At 33.4% G+C, this 14,888-nt stretch overlaps 1 protein-coding gene across 1 annotated transcript in view; it reads right to left on the bottom strand.

The window, feature by feature from the left end:
• The window catches only part of LOC138715539 (uncharacterized), a 171,754-nt gene that overhangs the window by 101,624 nt on the left and 55,242 nt on the right, over positions 1-14,888 (bottom strand). The window contains exons 5-7 of the mRNA XM_069848584.1: positions 14,513-14,710; positions 12,361-12,519; positions 1,958-2,154 (exon numbers count right to left, since the gene is read on the bottom strand). The gene's annotated coding sequence lies outside the window, so the exon portion shown is untranslated. The remainder of the gene's footprint in view (positions 1-1,957; positions 2,155-12,360; positions 12,520-14,512; positions 14,711-14,888) is intronic.

Consider the following 14,888-nt stretch of genomic DNA (forward strand, 5'->3'; position numbering starts at 1 on the left):
AGATTTAGACATGGCCACTAACACACCTGACTTATCTTTCACACCTTTAACTAATACCCATCAAAAAATTAATCTCCTTACAATTTCAGTTGTTGCCATTTTTGGGTTCCAAAAGTGACGGGTTTCATGAGAATGACCCATATACACACCTACGAACAGCCCAAACCTTCTATGTTTATGTCGATAAGTGTGAGCTAGTAAATGTTCTTAATATGCAAAATCAAAATATAGTAGCATCTTGTAGAATTGCGCTCAGTTAATGTTTTCTCAATAGAACACTTTTTAATATACAAATATAACAAAATATCTTATCTCTCAACACGACATTTTTTGGTTGAAGTTTATATACAGTCAACTCCGGTTATAGTGAACCTCTGCAGACCAGCATATTTTGTTCACTATATCCGAGGTTCACTACAACCGAAGAGTGTGTTTTTATACTATAGACATTGTTAAAAACACAGGATAGATTACGTTCAATGTAAGTAATAATGTTCACTTTTTTATAGCCATTTAGGCAGTAGGTACTGACTGACTTCGCACCCCCTTCCATTAATCAGGAAGGTAAGTTTACTGTGTACTCGGCCTTGGTATTTCCTTGAGTTCACTTTTACAAAGATATGGGAGGAAGGGTTGACAACAGCTGTAATCCTTCTTGTACTTACCCTTTGGTCATCACTCTACTCCCTTTTACAAAAGAAAACATTTTATCTTCCTATTCTTCTAATAAACTCTTCTAAAGGAGTCAAAACTGAACTGAACATTAGTTCTAGTGTAAAGAAATTCACCTCAAAACAATCTTATTATCCTACCAAATTATTCAGTTTTAACAAATTTATTGTACGTACGAAAACACTCGTTGCACACTTTTTATTTGTAATTTATTGTCCATTTATGACAACAGTCACTAATAAGAATAATATTTTAAACTCTAAAATGACTTAATAATATTTTTTCTTTTATTGTGAGATTTTATGAACACAACTCTCAACAATTGCGCATCAAACCAAAAAAAATTTACCAATAATTACTGATGAAAGGGTAGCATCAGTGGTGATATTCAAGAAGTTTAACAACCAGTTCTCTCATGTGTACCTATGTTAAAAAAATACGGTATATGTCCATGGTAATTGCAAATATTACCTAAAAATAATTTAACAACCGGTTTATCTAAACTGGTGCGAACTGGCCGAATATCACCAATGGGTAACATGACGTTAGTCATTGTCAATCAAGAAGTAAGGGAGTCCCTTTATAACCTGTCTTGATAATGTAATTTTAAACTTTAGTGGCTTTTAGCACAGATGTGTATTATATTCGCCAGTTTTTTTTTTCTGGATTTTAGGATAAAAAATTGGTGTGCACATTATATTCAATGGCGTAAATACGGTATTTTCGCGTTCTCACATTTTCATGGAAAACTTAATTTCGAGCAAAATTGAATTAGAATGTATAAATGAAGTTTTGTACCTCTCAGGGTTTAAAATACGATTGTATAAGTGCGAAAAACGTATAACTGAAATAAATTACCATGGAAAGTATTTATTTTGCCTGAACTTAAGAAAAAACGTATAAGTGAGAAAATGTATAAGTGAGAATGCACAAATGAAGTTTTACTGTATTTGTACCTCGCCTTGCATATTTTTTTAAAATTCTGAATCTAATTTTATTTACTCATACTGTCAAAACATATAAAACATCTCAATATAATTCTAACTGAAGCTTCTTTGGTGCTTTGTATATGTATATCCCAATTTCGTACTTGACTCAAATATAATTAAATTCATAAGAATTAGCCAGATCTCTTTATGTGGGAGATGTCAGAGCTAAAGCTCAGAAATACTAAAGCATAAATAAAATTATCCTACCAAAACATTATTTTTGAAGATAAACATATTAGAATAGAAAACAAAGACAGAAAAATTGAAGTAAGAACTGCATGATTTTGTAATATTACCTTTGAACATAGGTACAATGAGAACTTAATCAGACCTTCATCTTGCATTCCAAGAAGAGGAAAGATTTTTAAAAATCTCGCTAGTGATGCTAAATCTTCAGCACGTACTGCTTCGTCAAATTTCTGTGTAACGACAGCCCCAAGCTGGGTTGCAGCTTCATGCAGTAGTGAAAATGAGTTCGTAACACTTGTGCAATCTAGAACAGAAAATCAATTCAATTACCAATTGCACAAATATTTCCCTCAAATGCCACCACATTGTCTTTTTTTTTTTTTTTTTTTGGCAGTGGATTATCTATCTTCGTAGTGTATCCAGCTATTTGCTGACAACACATGTTCCACTTTTTCACTATAAAATTCCTCTTCTTACAAATGATGGGTAAAAAGCATGATGCTGGTTGTATATGGCAGTGGATTATGTGTAACCCACTTCTGAGGTTGGGATTCCTGAACGCAGAGTTAAGGCTGGTTCACAATAAACCGGGAACGAGAACCAGAATGAAAACGGGAAGCAGAGGACGGGAATATAACAATTTTTGATTCACAATAAACTGAGAATGTAGACGACAATGCATATCGATATGCATGTCAATAACGATATGTAAAGTCGATATTAAGCCTTCTGATGTTATTTGTGTATAATTAACCAATGGCGTTCTCTCATGAGTACAAGACAGCCAACATAAACACAGGTTAACCAACTTCGAAATTTCATCTGAAACATTTCATTAGGTACGGTACTATAAATATGCCCATGCATCTTTATTATCATAACCTATTTTAAGTCTACCATAACGTAAAATAATTAGAGAAGAAACATTTGTAATAAAACAAAAATGAACACAACAGTAGTTATTGAATTGAAGCATGAATATGTAGTGTGTAATACAACCAATATAGTATTAAATTTTAATTCACTTACGATCGGTGTTCAAAGATGCAATTATTGAAAGCCATGTATTCTCCTTCATTTTCTCATCTTTATACGAGATGCGCCGCTTATCGTAAATGCGAGGATTTTCCTCAACACTCGATATTAAAATCTCGTCAAATAAAACTTGCTCCATGATGCACAGCACAGAACAAAATAATGCTTAGGTTATGGCACGGTCTTCTTGCTACAAAATATACGGCGACAAATTAGCTTTTAGATGGCAATAGAATGAATCTAGTGGGCTGTGATCGGAAACGTGAACGCCAAAGTTGAAACTTGGCCAACTCTTTGTTCCCGATCCCGGGCTCCGGCAAGCTTTTCGTTAATTGTGAATGCTCACATTTAAATGTACACATTTTAACAATTTTACCGTTTTCGTTTCCAGTTTATTGTGAACTAGCCTTTACACTGCCTCAATGATATTGTACGATAAACATGTATGATCTTAAATCTAGACTTAACTTAAATTCCAAATCATGGACGAACACAAGAAGGAAAAATTCCTGTGCTCTAACCAGAATCGAACTTGGAACCTCATGAACTGTGGCCAGAAACTCTGAGGCTGGTCACAGCACAAATATAAGATAAGTTATATAAATTTACATTTATGTAGGTTCTAAATGTTTTACTTTGATTATAAATAAATAATGTTGCATATGTAATGATTAACATGTAAACAAAAAGAGATAATGCAATTGCATCACCCTGTCTACATATGTATAATCCTGATTTAATGTTCTTGTATTCAATGAATTCGCGGATTTTATGGCTTGTTTTCTTTTACCCTAGAGAATATACCACACACCTTTAAAACCCAATTTAAGCCAACTCGGTTCTATAACATACCCACATTTAACAAAAGAATCCTTGGAGAATTTTAGGCTGCTACACCTAGAATTATTTTTAAAAATTTAGAGTGTCCCCAATACTCTCTCCCTCCTCACTCACCCCTCTTTTATGATTAACTCTTATATTTAGTGGAAGCCCCATTTAAGGAAATAAAGAAAACAAGGTCCCCAATGATTCATTATATAGGGGTTGTACTTTATTTAAAGGTATGTGCTACTGGTTTTTAAAATTTCCACAATTTTTATATGATTTCAATTAAATTTTAATCACCAATTTCTTTTCTTTAAGATTAGATGATGATGTTGAAATTTTAAGATTTTTTGGTTTGTAAATTTGGTCAATAAAAAAATTAAATAGACAAATTCATATCTTACCATAAATTAGATTACACAAGAAAGAATAAAGATTTGTTTCTAGTTTTATGGCTTCACATCTAGCTGAAGAGTAATGAGACTGTGTATTCGATTTTTGTTTCTATTTGTGGTTCCGAATAAACAAATTATCTTGGATTTTTTTTTTTATTTTTTCTTAAGGTCATGCATAATTATAATATTGACTGTATTTTTCAAGCGACATAAAAATAAAAAAAAAAATAAATAAAAAAAAAATTCCCTAGAATATAGTGTTTAAAACATGTAGTAAAAATGCCACTGCATTATCTTACTTAGTTTTTGATAAGTATGAATTCCTAGATTGAAAAATGCAAAAAAATATTATATCCCAGAAACTGCGTTTAAAGGTTAGATGGCCCAATTAGCTTACGGCACTTTAAAAGAATTAATATTTAGGTCACCTACAATTCGAATAATGAAACGAAACTTTGCACAAATATTTATTACAGATCATATGAGTTTTTGGTGGGAAAATTGAAAAATGGTAAAAATTGAAATATTTCATCAGAACTCAGTAGGACACCCTTAAGTGAGAAATATTCTTCCTTTTGCAATATTTACAGTATATGGGCTATATAACACACTAACTGGATGTATTAATTATAACTGAAAGTCCAGTTATGTGCAAAAATAGAGCAACATTTTTTCAATGTCATGTTCAATAGTCGAATAGTTGGTTACCATGCTTATTCAGGTGTCTACCAAAGATGTGAAACAAAAATTAGTTACATTTTAGTTACGTACTACCAGGGGCGTCCATGGATGTGGGAGATGTGTTACATACCCTGCAATTTCCTTCAAGGTGACTCTGAATTATGAAATATAATATTGCAACATATAATCGTTTTCAGACAGATCAAGTTTTCCCAGAATGTTTGATTTTGAATTCGTGTTTTAATCACCTTGAACAGAAGGTGCGACCATTAGTAAGAATTATATTGTAACTATATGGACATGGCCCGCTTGATGTTTAAAAACACTTCGCAACGTCTCAACGACATCTGTCGTCAGCCCGAGGAAACTTGTGCAATGAGCATGCTCGTGACCCTGGGTATGTATAGCGTTGTAATACATATTGTCGTATAGTCATGCTTGTGTTATAATTTCATTTTTGTTTTGTTACCGATAAGCTGCTATAATTTAATGTGTAACACTTTTATTAAGCCGCCAATGCTTATCTACTATAATAGTCATTTACATGAATAAGATTTTTATATGAACATTTTCGATACTATTTTTTGTATCATCTTCAGATGCATTATAATTTAGTATTATTATTAGTATAATACTAAATTACTATCACTAGACATAACAAACTTATATACAAACATTCCAATAGATGAAACCATGGACATAATAGCCAAAAAACTCAACGAAGCTCAACTAGATAACAACCTAATTCAGCAAGTCATTCAGTTACTGAAAACATCACTGAAACAAAACTACTTTAAATTTAATAATAAAATATACACTCAATCAAAAGGTTTAGCCATGAGTGACCCGCTTTCCCGATACCTAGCAAACATATTCTTACAAAATTTAGAAAATGAACATATACATGATCTAAGTAACAAATTCCATTTTAGCATTTACGCAAGATATGTCGATGACACTTTAATAGTATATGAAGCCCCCCAAAATTTGAACACACAAATACTATATGAGTTTAATAAATGGCATCAAAATATCAAATTCACATTAGAACAAAGCAATAAAAACAGCCTAAACTTCCTAGATTTAAATATAACAGTTAAACCTCCATTAATAACCTTTAATATATACAGAAAACACAACCACACATTCAATAAGCAAAAACTCTATACACCCAGCCACACATAAAATCAGTAAATTCCGATTACCTTATCGACAGATTACTTACAACTCCACTCAATAAAGACCATTACAATAAAGAAGTTAATTACATACAAAAACTAGCACTCGAGAACGGATATGAAAAACAACTAATTAACAGACTAATTCAAAAAAGGAAAACAAAATTACACAAAAACAATTTTACCACACTTCAACCAGAAAATGCAAAAAATAATAAACAATGGCAAAGCATGACGTATTACGGCAAAATCTCAAATAAACTCTGTAAGTTTTTCAAGAAACAAAACATTAATATAGCTGCTAGAACCAACAATAAATTAAACAATATAATTCCCAATAAAACCAACAGTAACGAACCATTCCTAAATAGCAGCATATACCAGTTAAAATGTAAAAACTGCACAAAAGCATATATAGGTCAGACACGACACAACTTCAAAGTCAGATACAGAGAACATACAACGGACTTCATTTACAATAGAAACAAATCTAAATTTATACACAACATCTTATTGAAGAAAATCACGAATTATCCAACATAAACGACACATTAAATATAATAAAAATTACAAACAATCCCTCAATAGACACGGCTGAACAATTTTATATAGCAAAAGAATATATCTCAGGACAACCCCTCCTTAATGAACAAATAACTAATACTAACAATCCCTTATTTAATTTATTCAAATTGCTCCCGCGAAAACAAAAGCATACAGTCACCACACAGGCACCTCCAACCTCCCCTCCAACTTCCGGTATCAACGATGTATTTCTAACTCTGTGAGCGAGCACCGTTATTCCAGCTCAGCCACGCAACCGACAAGTACACAACATGCAAAACAGCTGAATTGTAAGTTTATTTCCTATTATAAAATATAGCTAAAATTCAAAACATCTAAATTCTAACATTAATTATATTAACACTGTTACAGAGAAGCACTGGCTTTGCTTGAATACGGAGCTCGACATCAAACCAAATTGTAACTCAACCTGTTAGACGATCGAATTTGCATAGGAAATAGTGGACAACAGTGAACTCCAAAATGGTAATGTTAACATGTGGTTACGTGACAAGTAAAAACTAGATAAGGTTTAATACAACAACAACAACACACAGTGAAATTAATAATTCGTAAGCTACCCCAGTTCACTTCGTAAAAAACCAAGTGATTAAAACAAGTGCTCTACAAATTGCTTCTTACACATCGATTCAACATTTTAATATTATGAGGTTTTATATAAAAACAAAGAGAGAACAGTTATAATCGCCCCATTAAAAGGCAAGACACAACAGAACTCAAAGACAGAATAACAAAAACGACCAAACAAGTGATCTTTTATAAAAGTTTTATATTGGTGTTAACTATAAGTTTTATACTGCATTTTAGAAATTGATTGATATTAAGTAAGCTTAGTATTACTATTAGCACTAATTACTAGTAGACAAGCGACATCCATAAATGTATCACACACTTAATCACGAAAAGAAGTTCACAGAACACACACACCAATGGCTAGGTTTTCAATCATTTACAAATGTTAATTGTTAATTTTAATTATAATGCATCTGAAGATGATACAAAAAATGGTATCGAAAACGTTCATGTAAATGACTATTATAGTAGATAAGCATTGGCGGCTTAATAAAAGTGTTACACATTAAATTGTGTTATAATATTATTTCCAGTGACTTATAAAGAATGATGAGTGAGTTATTTGTTCCAAAATGGGTACTCTTTTCATTTGTGAACACTCAAGACTGTTTTGAAAGCTTAATTGTTTAATGTTGAAATAAATTATTTAGGTTAAGATCTTTGTGTTATGCGCTTATGGGCTCAAGATATGTACGCTGACAATATACATCCAAGAGGTCACGCAGTGAGTGAAAGGGAAATTGTTTCGTGTTCATTGTCGCAATGTATCAAATATGGAAACAAATTGTTGTATAATCGACAAATTGAAGGTAAGGAGCTTTCAGACTTTAACGTTCTGTAAAAATGAAGACGTAATTAAAGCAGGCCCTTCAAAACCAGTACTGAATATCACTACCAATATAACAAAGTGTGCAAGACATTTTAATGTAAAGATTTATGAAAGTGAGTCGTGGCTGTGCAGTTGTAAGACTTTAAACAAACTGTTTTGCTGGTCTTGTCTCCTCTTTTCTAATGAAAAATCCGTTTGGAATACCAATGGCTATGAAGATTTAAAAAGTATTTATAAGGCAGCCAAGAAACATACCTATTTTTGTAACCATATAATATTTGAAAAAACGACTAAAAATGTTCGGGAAAACTCTAAGGAGAGCCACCGGCGTAACTCAGTTGGCTAAGGTGGTTGCTTGCCGATCCAGAGTTGCAATCGGGCGTGGGTTCGATTCCCGCTTGCGCTAATTACCTGGTTGGGATTTTTCCGAGGTTTTCCCCAACCGTAAGGTAAATGTCAGGTAATCTACGGTGAATCATCGGCCTCATCTCGCCAAATATCATTTCACTATCACCAACTTCATCAACGCTAAATAACCTCGTAGTTGATACAGCGTCGTTATATAACCAAGTAAAAAAAAAACCCCCAAGGATAGAATTTTCTTTAAATAATCAGTACAAACTTTCTTTTGAGCAGCACAACAATGAAGTTAAAAAAACAGAGATATACTTTCATATTTCATACGAGCTGTTTCCTTTTAGGAAAACAAGGGCTTGCATTTCGTGGTCACGATGAGAGTGCGGGATCTTCAAACAGAGGAAATTATTTTGAGCTGGCTATATAGATGAAGTTTCAACATATGACATGTCTCTGAAAGAATGTTTAGAAAAGTCAACTGTATTTCGTGGAACTTCACCTGATATTCAGAATGACTTGATATCAAGTGTGAGTGCAGTTATTACTCTTGAAATTAAGAAGGAAATTTCAGAAGCCTCTTTTGTTTCATTGTTTTTAGATAAAACTCCTGATGTAAGCAATAAAGAACAACTCTCTACAGTCTTTCATTACGTAACTGTTGGCGGTAATATTGAAGAGAGATTTATTTGCTTTTCAGAGAAAAGTTTTGGTAGAAAATCACATTCTTTCCTGACTCATGCTCTCAATATTATTAATGACTTTTCTTGTTCAGATAGGCTAATTTCCCACACACATGATGGGGCAGCTGTCATGGCAGGGGAACATAATGGATTGCAGTCGAAGCTCAGAGAACATTGTAAATCAGCCATATTCGTTCACTGCTATGGTCCACCAGTTAAATAGTGTGCTGTCGCAGTCAACTAGTTTTATCAAACAAGTTAAGATCTTTATTTCTCCGGCAGGTTTTGGAACATTTTTTTCTAAATCAACGAAGAGGGTTCATGCTTTGGATTTGCATGTGAAAAAACGAATTCCATATGTTCCTCAGATTCAATGGAACTTCCAAAGATCGGACAGAAAAAGAACACAAAATTGACATGGAACATTTATTTGAAACAATGGTCAAAAATGAAAACACCGAATTGGTATGGGATGAAGATACTGTTACATGTCCAGAAGGCTTATTGACCAAGTTAAAAGAATTCACTTTCAATTTCCTTTTGACAGTTTTTTCCAACATATTTCAGTACTCTGATGTCCTCTTCCAAGTACTCCAGAGAAAGCTTTCAGATATTGCTTACTGTAATAGGATGTTAGAAAATTTAAAACTTTAGGCCTATTTGCATAATTATAGGAACGAATTTGACGGACTTTGGAAGGAAATGAATGAGGATGGCTATGAACCTCAAGGAAAGAGAATTCATACTGGCAGTGTCTCCGACAACGACAATGAAAAATCCAACTATATACGATTATTTTTCGAAATCATTGATACCATAGACAAACTATATCTCAGAGATTTAGTGAAATTTCAAAGCTACAATTTGTCTGTCTTCTTGACAATACACAATACTCTAACTTCAAAAAATGGTTCCCGGAAGAGACACTTTCAAGTCTGAAAGTAAATTATGAGACCTTTTTTATTTCATTTGAATAAAAAGTGAATTGTGTGTGATTTAGGGTGATCCTGTTATGAAGAAAACTAGTGTTTTTGAGCTACACCAGTATATGAAGACAATGGATCTTTCTACAGTGTTCCCTGAAACTTTCAAATTGACAACTTTGATTATTACTATACCAGCAACTAGTGCTTTGGTAGAAAGAGATTTTTCCTGCTTGAGAAAAATAAAAGATTACCTTCGCAGCACTCAGAATGAAGAAAGGCTCTCAGCCCTTGCTCTGACGAACATTGAGAGCAAACTTCTGCAGAAGCTACGTTCTCGACCTTCATTTAAGGATGATGTATTTGACGTATTCTCTCAGAAAAACAGGAAGATCCAGCAGATTTACAAGAAGTAGGCTGATAGTAAACGTGAGCTTATTAATTTTATTTTTACTGCATAGTTCTAAACTAAGTTTATTAAAACACTTTTCAGTGTGTCTATTATTTGTCGATGTTTTACTAGGTACGTAATATACTTGTAAATTTGTATTAGCAAGGAAGATATATGCATGTTTATACTACATGATACAATTGTATTCTATCAATAGTCTCTAAACACTCACCTTCATCTCAAACAGCACAAATAACTAAAATGCTCTCTCAATTAATATCACTCAATAAAAGAATTGTATTCCAATGGATACCATCCCATTGTGGAATCCTGGGAAACGAGAATGTGGATGCTTTAGCAAAGAAGGGCAGCACTGCTACTTACCAACCTGTTACTAAATCTACGTATTACTCTGTGAAAAGATTTATTAAATCTACATACTTAGACTTCACAAACAAAATTTGATAACACAATCACAAGGGAAAAAATGGAACTCTCTGCATCAAAATCCACAGTTAATTCTCGATTTACCACGAAAATCGTCTGTAGCTGCATTTAGATTGGCAATAGGCCATGATTGTTTGGCCAAACACCTGCATAGAATTGGAATATATCAGTCCCCTAATTGTCCATTGTGCAACTCAAACCAAGAAATGGATTCGGAACACCTCAAAATCTGTGCTTCAGTGGCTGGTCATGATAATATCTTTGAAAAATATTGGAGTGCAAGAGGTCAAATGACTTTATTGTCAAACGCCTGGCATTAGAAAACAACAACAACAACAATTGTATTCGGTATATATGCTATGCTGGATACAGATATGGGAAATTCCATTTTCAAACTATATTAACTGGGTTACATACCCCAGTCTGAAAAGCAGGCTACGCCACTGCATACTACAACTTATGAATTATTCATAAGCACAATGAAAAAACATTAAACACATTTTATTTAACTAATGATTTGTGATCAGACTTTTTTTTTTTTGTTAAGTTTATTTATACACGCTTTAACATTCACGGTCATCTCGCGTGTTTTAGTATCTGTGGGTATATAAGTAAGCCGCTTTTACTATTCCTGTTTCTATTGTTGTGTTGTAGATAGTTTGTGTGTAGGCAACTGACTCAAATTTTCGATTAATGTTTATGATATTGGTGATTGAGGTGGTGATGAATCATGGTATGCAAATTTTCAATCCAGCCCTTGTGACTAAGTGAAACTATGAAAAACACCAGTCAGATTGGTCGGCCATGGGGTTTGAACCTGGGATCTCCTGAATGCGAGTCTCAAATGCTACTACCTGAGCCAACTCGTTCGGTAACATCAGACTTGTTCCACAAGTCATCTGATCTTCAATTCAATGGACGAGCAGCCAACTTTTCTCCCAGCCTTCTAGACTATATCAGACTTACATATGTAATTACTAACTATCGACCACTGTAACAGAGGCAGTTGTGACAACATTAAATAAGTGAAGCAATTCTGCGTAATTTCGTTATTCACGACTATTCAAGTCTTTTAAATTCGTTACTTTCGTTACCAATTGCTTAAATAGTTATTTTTAGTTACATTTGTTAGCAGTAGACGGCCTGTTATTTTTGGGCCTATCTGAACACAATGGTATTTTTAAGAATGATGAAAACTCTTATCAAAACTTGCTTTGAAAGAAAAGTAAAATCAGGTCATACGTCAGAGTTTAACAAGTGAAAGAAGCCTGTCCCTGAATGAGAGACCTCCAGGCAAAATTTACCCATTGCTTGTCGTCGTCTATATTAGAATTCACTTCTATTCATCATCCTTAGCTATCATTTCACCATCAAGGTAATCTTTCAACATATAGTATATAAAGAGCTTCTCTGATAAAGTGGCAACAATAGACTACAGAGTACATAAAAAATCTAAGCCACTGTATACACTAACACTACCAGTTATATCTTCATATGTGCAGTACGTTTTGGCACTTTTGATTACCAGCAGTTACAATAACTATCTCTTGAATCAGCAACTGTTTCATTTTACATTAAATTTCTGTTCATTACGACGTTAAAAATTCATACCTTCAGCTACAGTCTGTTTCAAAAGATGTTGATCCATTGAAAGAGAGTGATGTACATGGGCTGCTGCTTTCTCATAATCTTCATTTCGAAGAGCAGTCTGCATTCCGTCACTATACAGCTGAAGATCTGAACTCTCTGCTGGCACTCTGACACCTTACTCTTTAGAACACATGTAATATAGGATTAAAACAATAATACTTTATAGCATACAGTAATGCAACAGCATATTGTGAAAAAAGTTCCATTAAAAACTACACAATGAAAAATAATCATAAGATTTTACAGTAACATAACAGTATAGTGAGACAGAAGTCGCATTAAAAACTACACACAATTTTTTCCTTCCCTTTTTAAATTTTCTTTCTCTTCCAACCATTCCATATTTCAAACCTAACCTTGATGGTTACATTTGATTTTAACCACTCAAAGTAATTCAAGAAATAATGAACAAAATGTACATTAAATATTACTGCCAATATACAGAAAACTTCGATCTGTGATTATTACAAAAATAGCCCATTATCACTATTATATCAAAATGAAAAAAAGATCATTAGCCATAATATCCAACTACTGAAGATAAGAAAGGAAATATGCTGACCTGCATAAATGAAATTTCAAGATGGAGGGAGCACTTTAGCGAAATGCTAAATTGTTCACCCCCAAACAAGTTTATTAAATATCAAGCACAAAACAACGACCAAGATACTGAAGGCCCAGACTTGACGGATATAAATCTATTAAAAATTTAAAACAATAAAACTTATGAAAGGAAATTATCATATATTATTATCCCCATTCATAAAAAAGAGAGATGACAACTTTCAGAATTTCTATCACTGTGTAACGAAATATATGAGAAAGGCAAATGGCCTCAAGATTTCACGGAGGCAGTGATGCTGCCAGTATCAAAGAAAAATAATGCCCAAAAATGTAATGAGTTCAGGACTATCAACTTGATATCGCACTCGGCAAAGATTCTCCTGCGAATACTGAATCGATGTTTATATTCTAAGAGGAAGGAAAGTTGAAAGAGGAAAAATTTGGCTTCAGGAAAGGAAAAGGTACGAGAAATGTAACTGGACTGCAATTAGCAAGACATATCTGGAAAAAAAGTAAAGAGACGTATGTAATATCTGTGGTGGTAGAAAAGGTTTTAATAAAGTGCACTAGAATAAATTTATGCAAATCGTGAAGAAAATTGGTGTGATTAGGAAAGAGAGGAGGCTATTAAGTAATCCTTGTATGAAACAGCAAGTCAAAGTTAGACTAGGTCAAGAAATGTCATAGGGAAGTGCAGTAAGGACAAGGAAGCTCTTCATCACCTTCCTGTTTAACATCTACTTGGAGGATTTAGAGAAGAATTATTTTCAGAAGGGGTGATAGTAGGAGGAAGAATAAAGTGCATAAGATTTGATGACATGGCGTTGTTAGTAGAAAAAGAAGATGATAATAAGGAATATGCTAATGGAGCTAAATGAGAGCTGAGAGCAGTATGGGATGAAGATAACGAAGACCATGGTTACTGGTAGAAAAATAAAGGTGATAAATGTGCGAATTCGAAATGAGTCAGTAACACGTAGACAGCTTCAGATACTTGGTATAGGAACATGAGCTGTTGCCAGGAAGTCAAAAGGAGAATAGCAATGACAAAGGAAGTTTCTAATAGAAAAAGGAGCATTTTCTACGAAACTCTGGAAGAAGAACTATGAGACCAGTGAAGAGTTTTGTGTGGAATGTGACTTGTATGAGACAGCAGACAAAATAAGAAATGAAGCAGAGCTAGAAAGAGTAGGTGAAGAAACAATAATGTTGAAACTGGACAGGAAATTAAAGAGAAATTGGCTACATCATACATGCACGCATGCAAAGATGTGTAATAAAAGGGTTTTAAAACACACTACATTAATTGATTTCCAATATACACTATTCTCTCTTTGTCCATAGATCTTTCAGCACTCTCTTACAGATGGGAGCTCTCCAGTTCCTTCAGTATTGTCTTCATTTCTTCTCCCTCGTCCTTATTTAAACTGTTCGATAATCAGCTCTTATCCACCTTTCATACCATAGTCATCCCTTATCCATCCTTTATACAAATTCAAATGTTAAATCACTTATAACTGTAATCTCTCTGTTTAAAATCATCACTCACCCTGGCAATATCTAGCCGACGCACTTTAGCACTAACATTCTCTGCCAGAGTTGAAGTAAATGTTACCATCTCAGCAAGTTTCTGGGCATCAGAATGCACGATCTGAAGATTTGGCAATACTTTGGTAATGCCACGAAGTTTTGCTTCTAGGTGACACTGTCTCGAAAGAAGGGTCTCCAGTCCATTATTAATTTCATCCTGTAATAATTTACATAACAGTAGATTATTCTTTATCATTTCCGTATTATTTCAGATACCCTGAGTTAGGAATTTGATTAAATAAGAACAATTAATATAATTGTTCATTTAAGAGTTCCAGAAATTTACATTTTAAATTTTCATACTAGGACCCTATTGTATTACGTACAAAATCAAA

This window comes from Periplaneta americana, chromosome 15 (assembly GCF_040183065.1).
Source record: "Periplaneta americana isolate PAMFEO1 chromosome 15, P.americana_PAMFEO1_priV1, whole genome shotgun sequence".
In the NCBI taxonomy this organism is placed as follows: Eukaryota; Metazoa; Arthropoda; class Insecta; order Blattodea; family Blattidae; genus Periplaneta; species Periplaneta americana.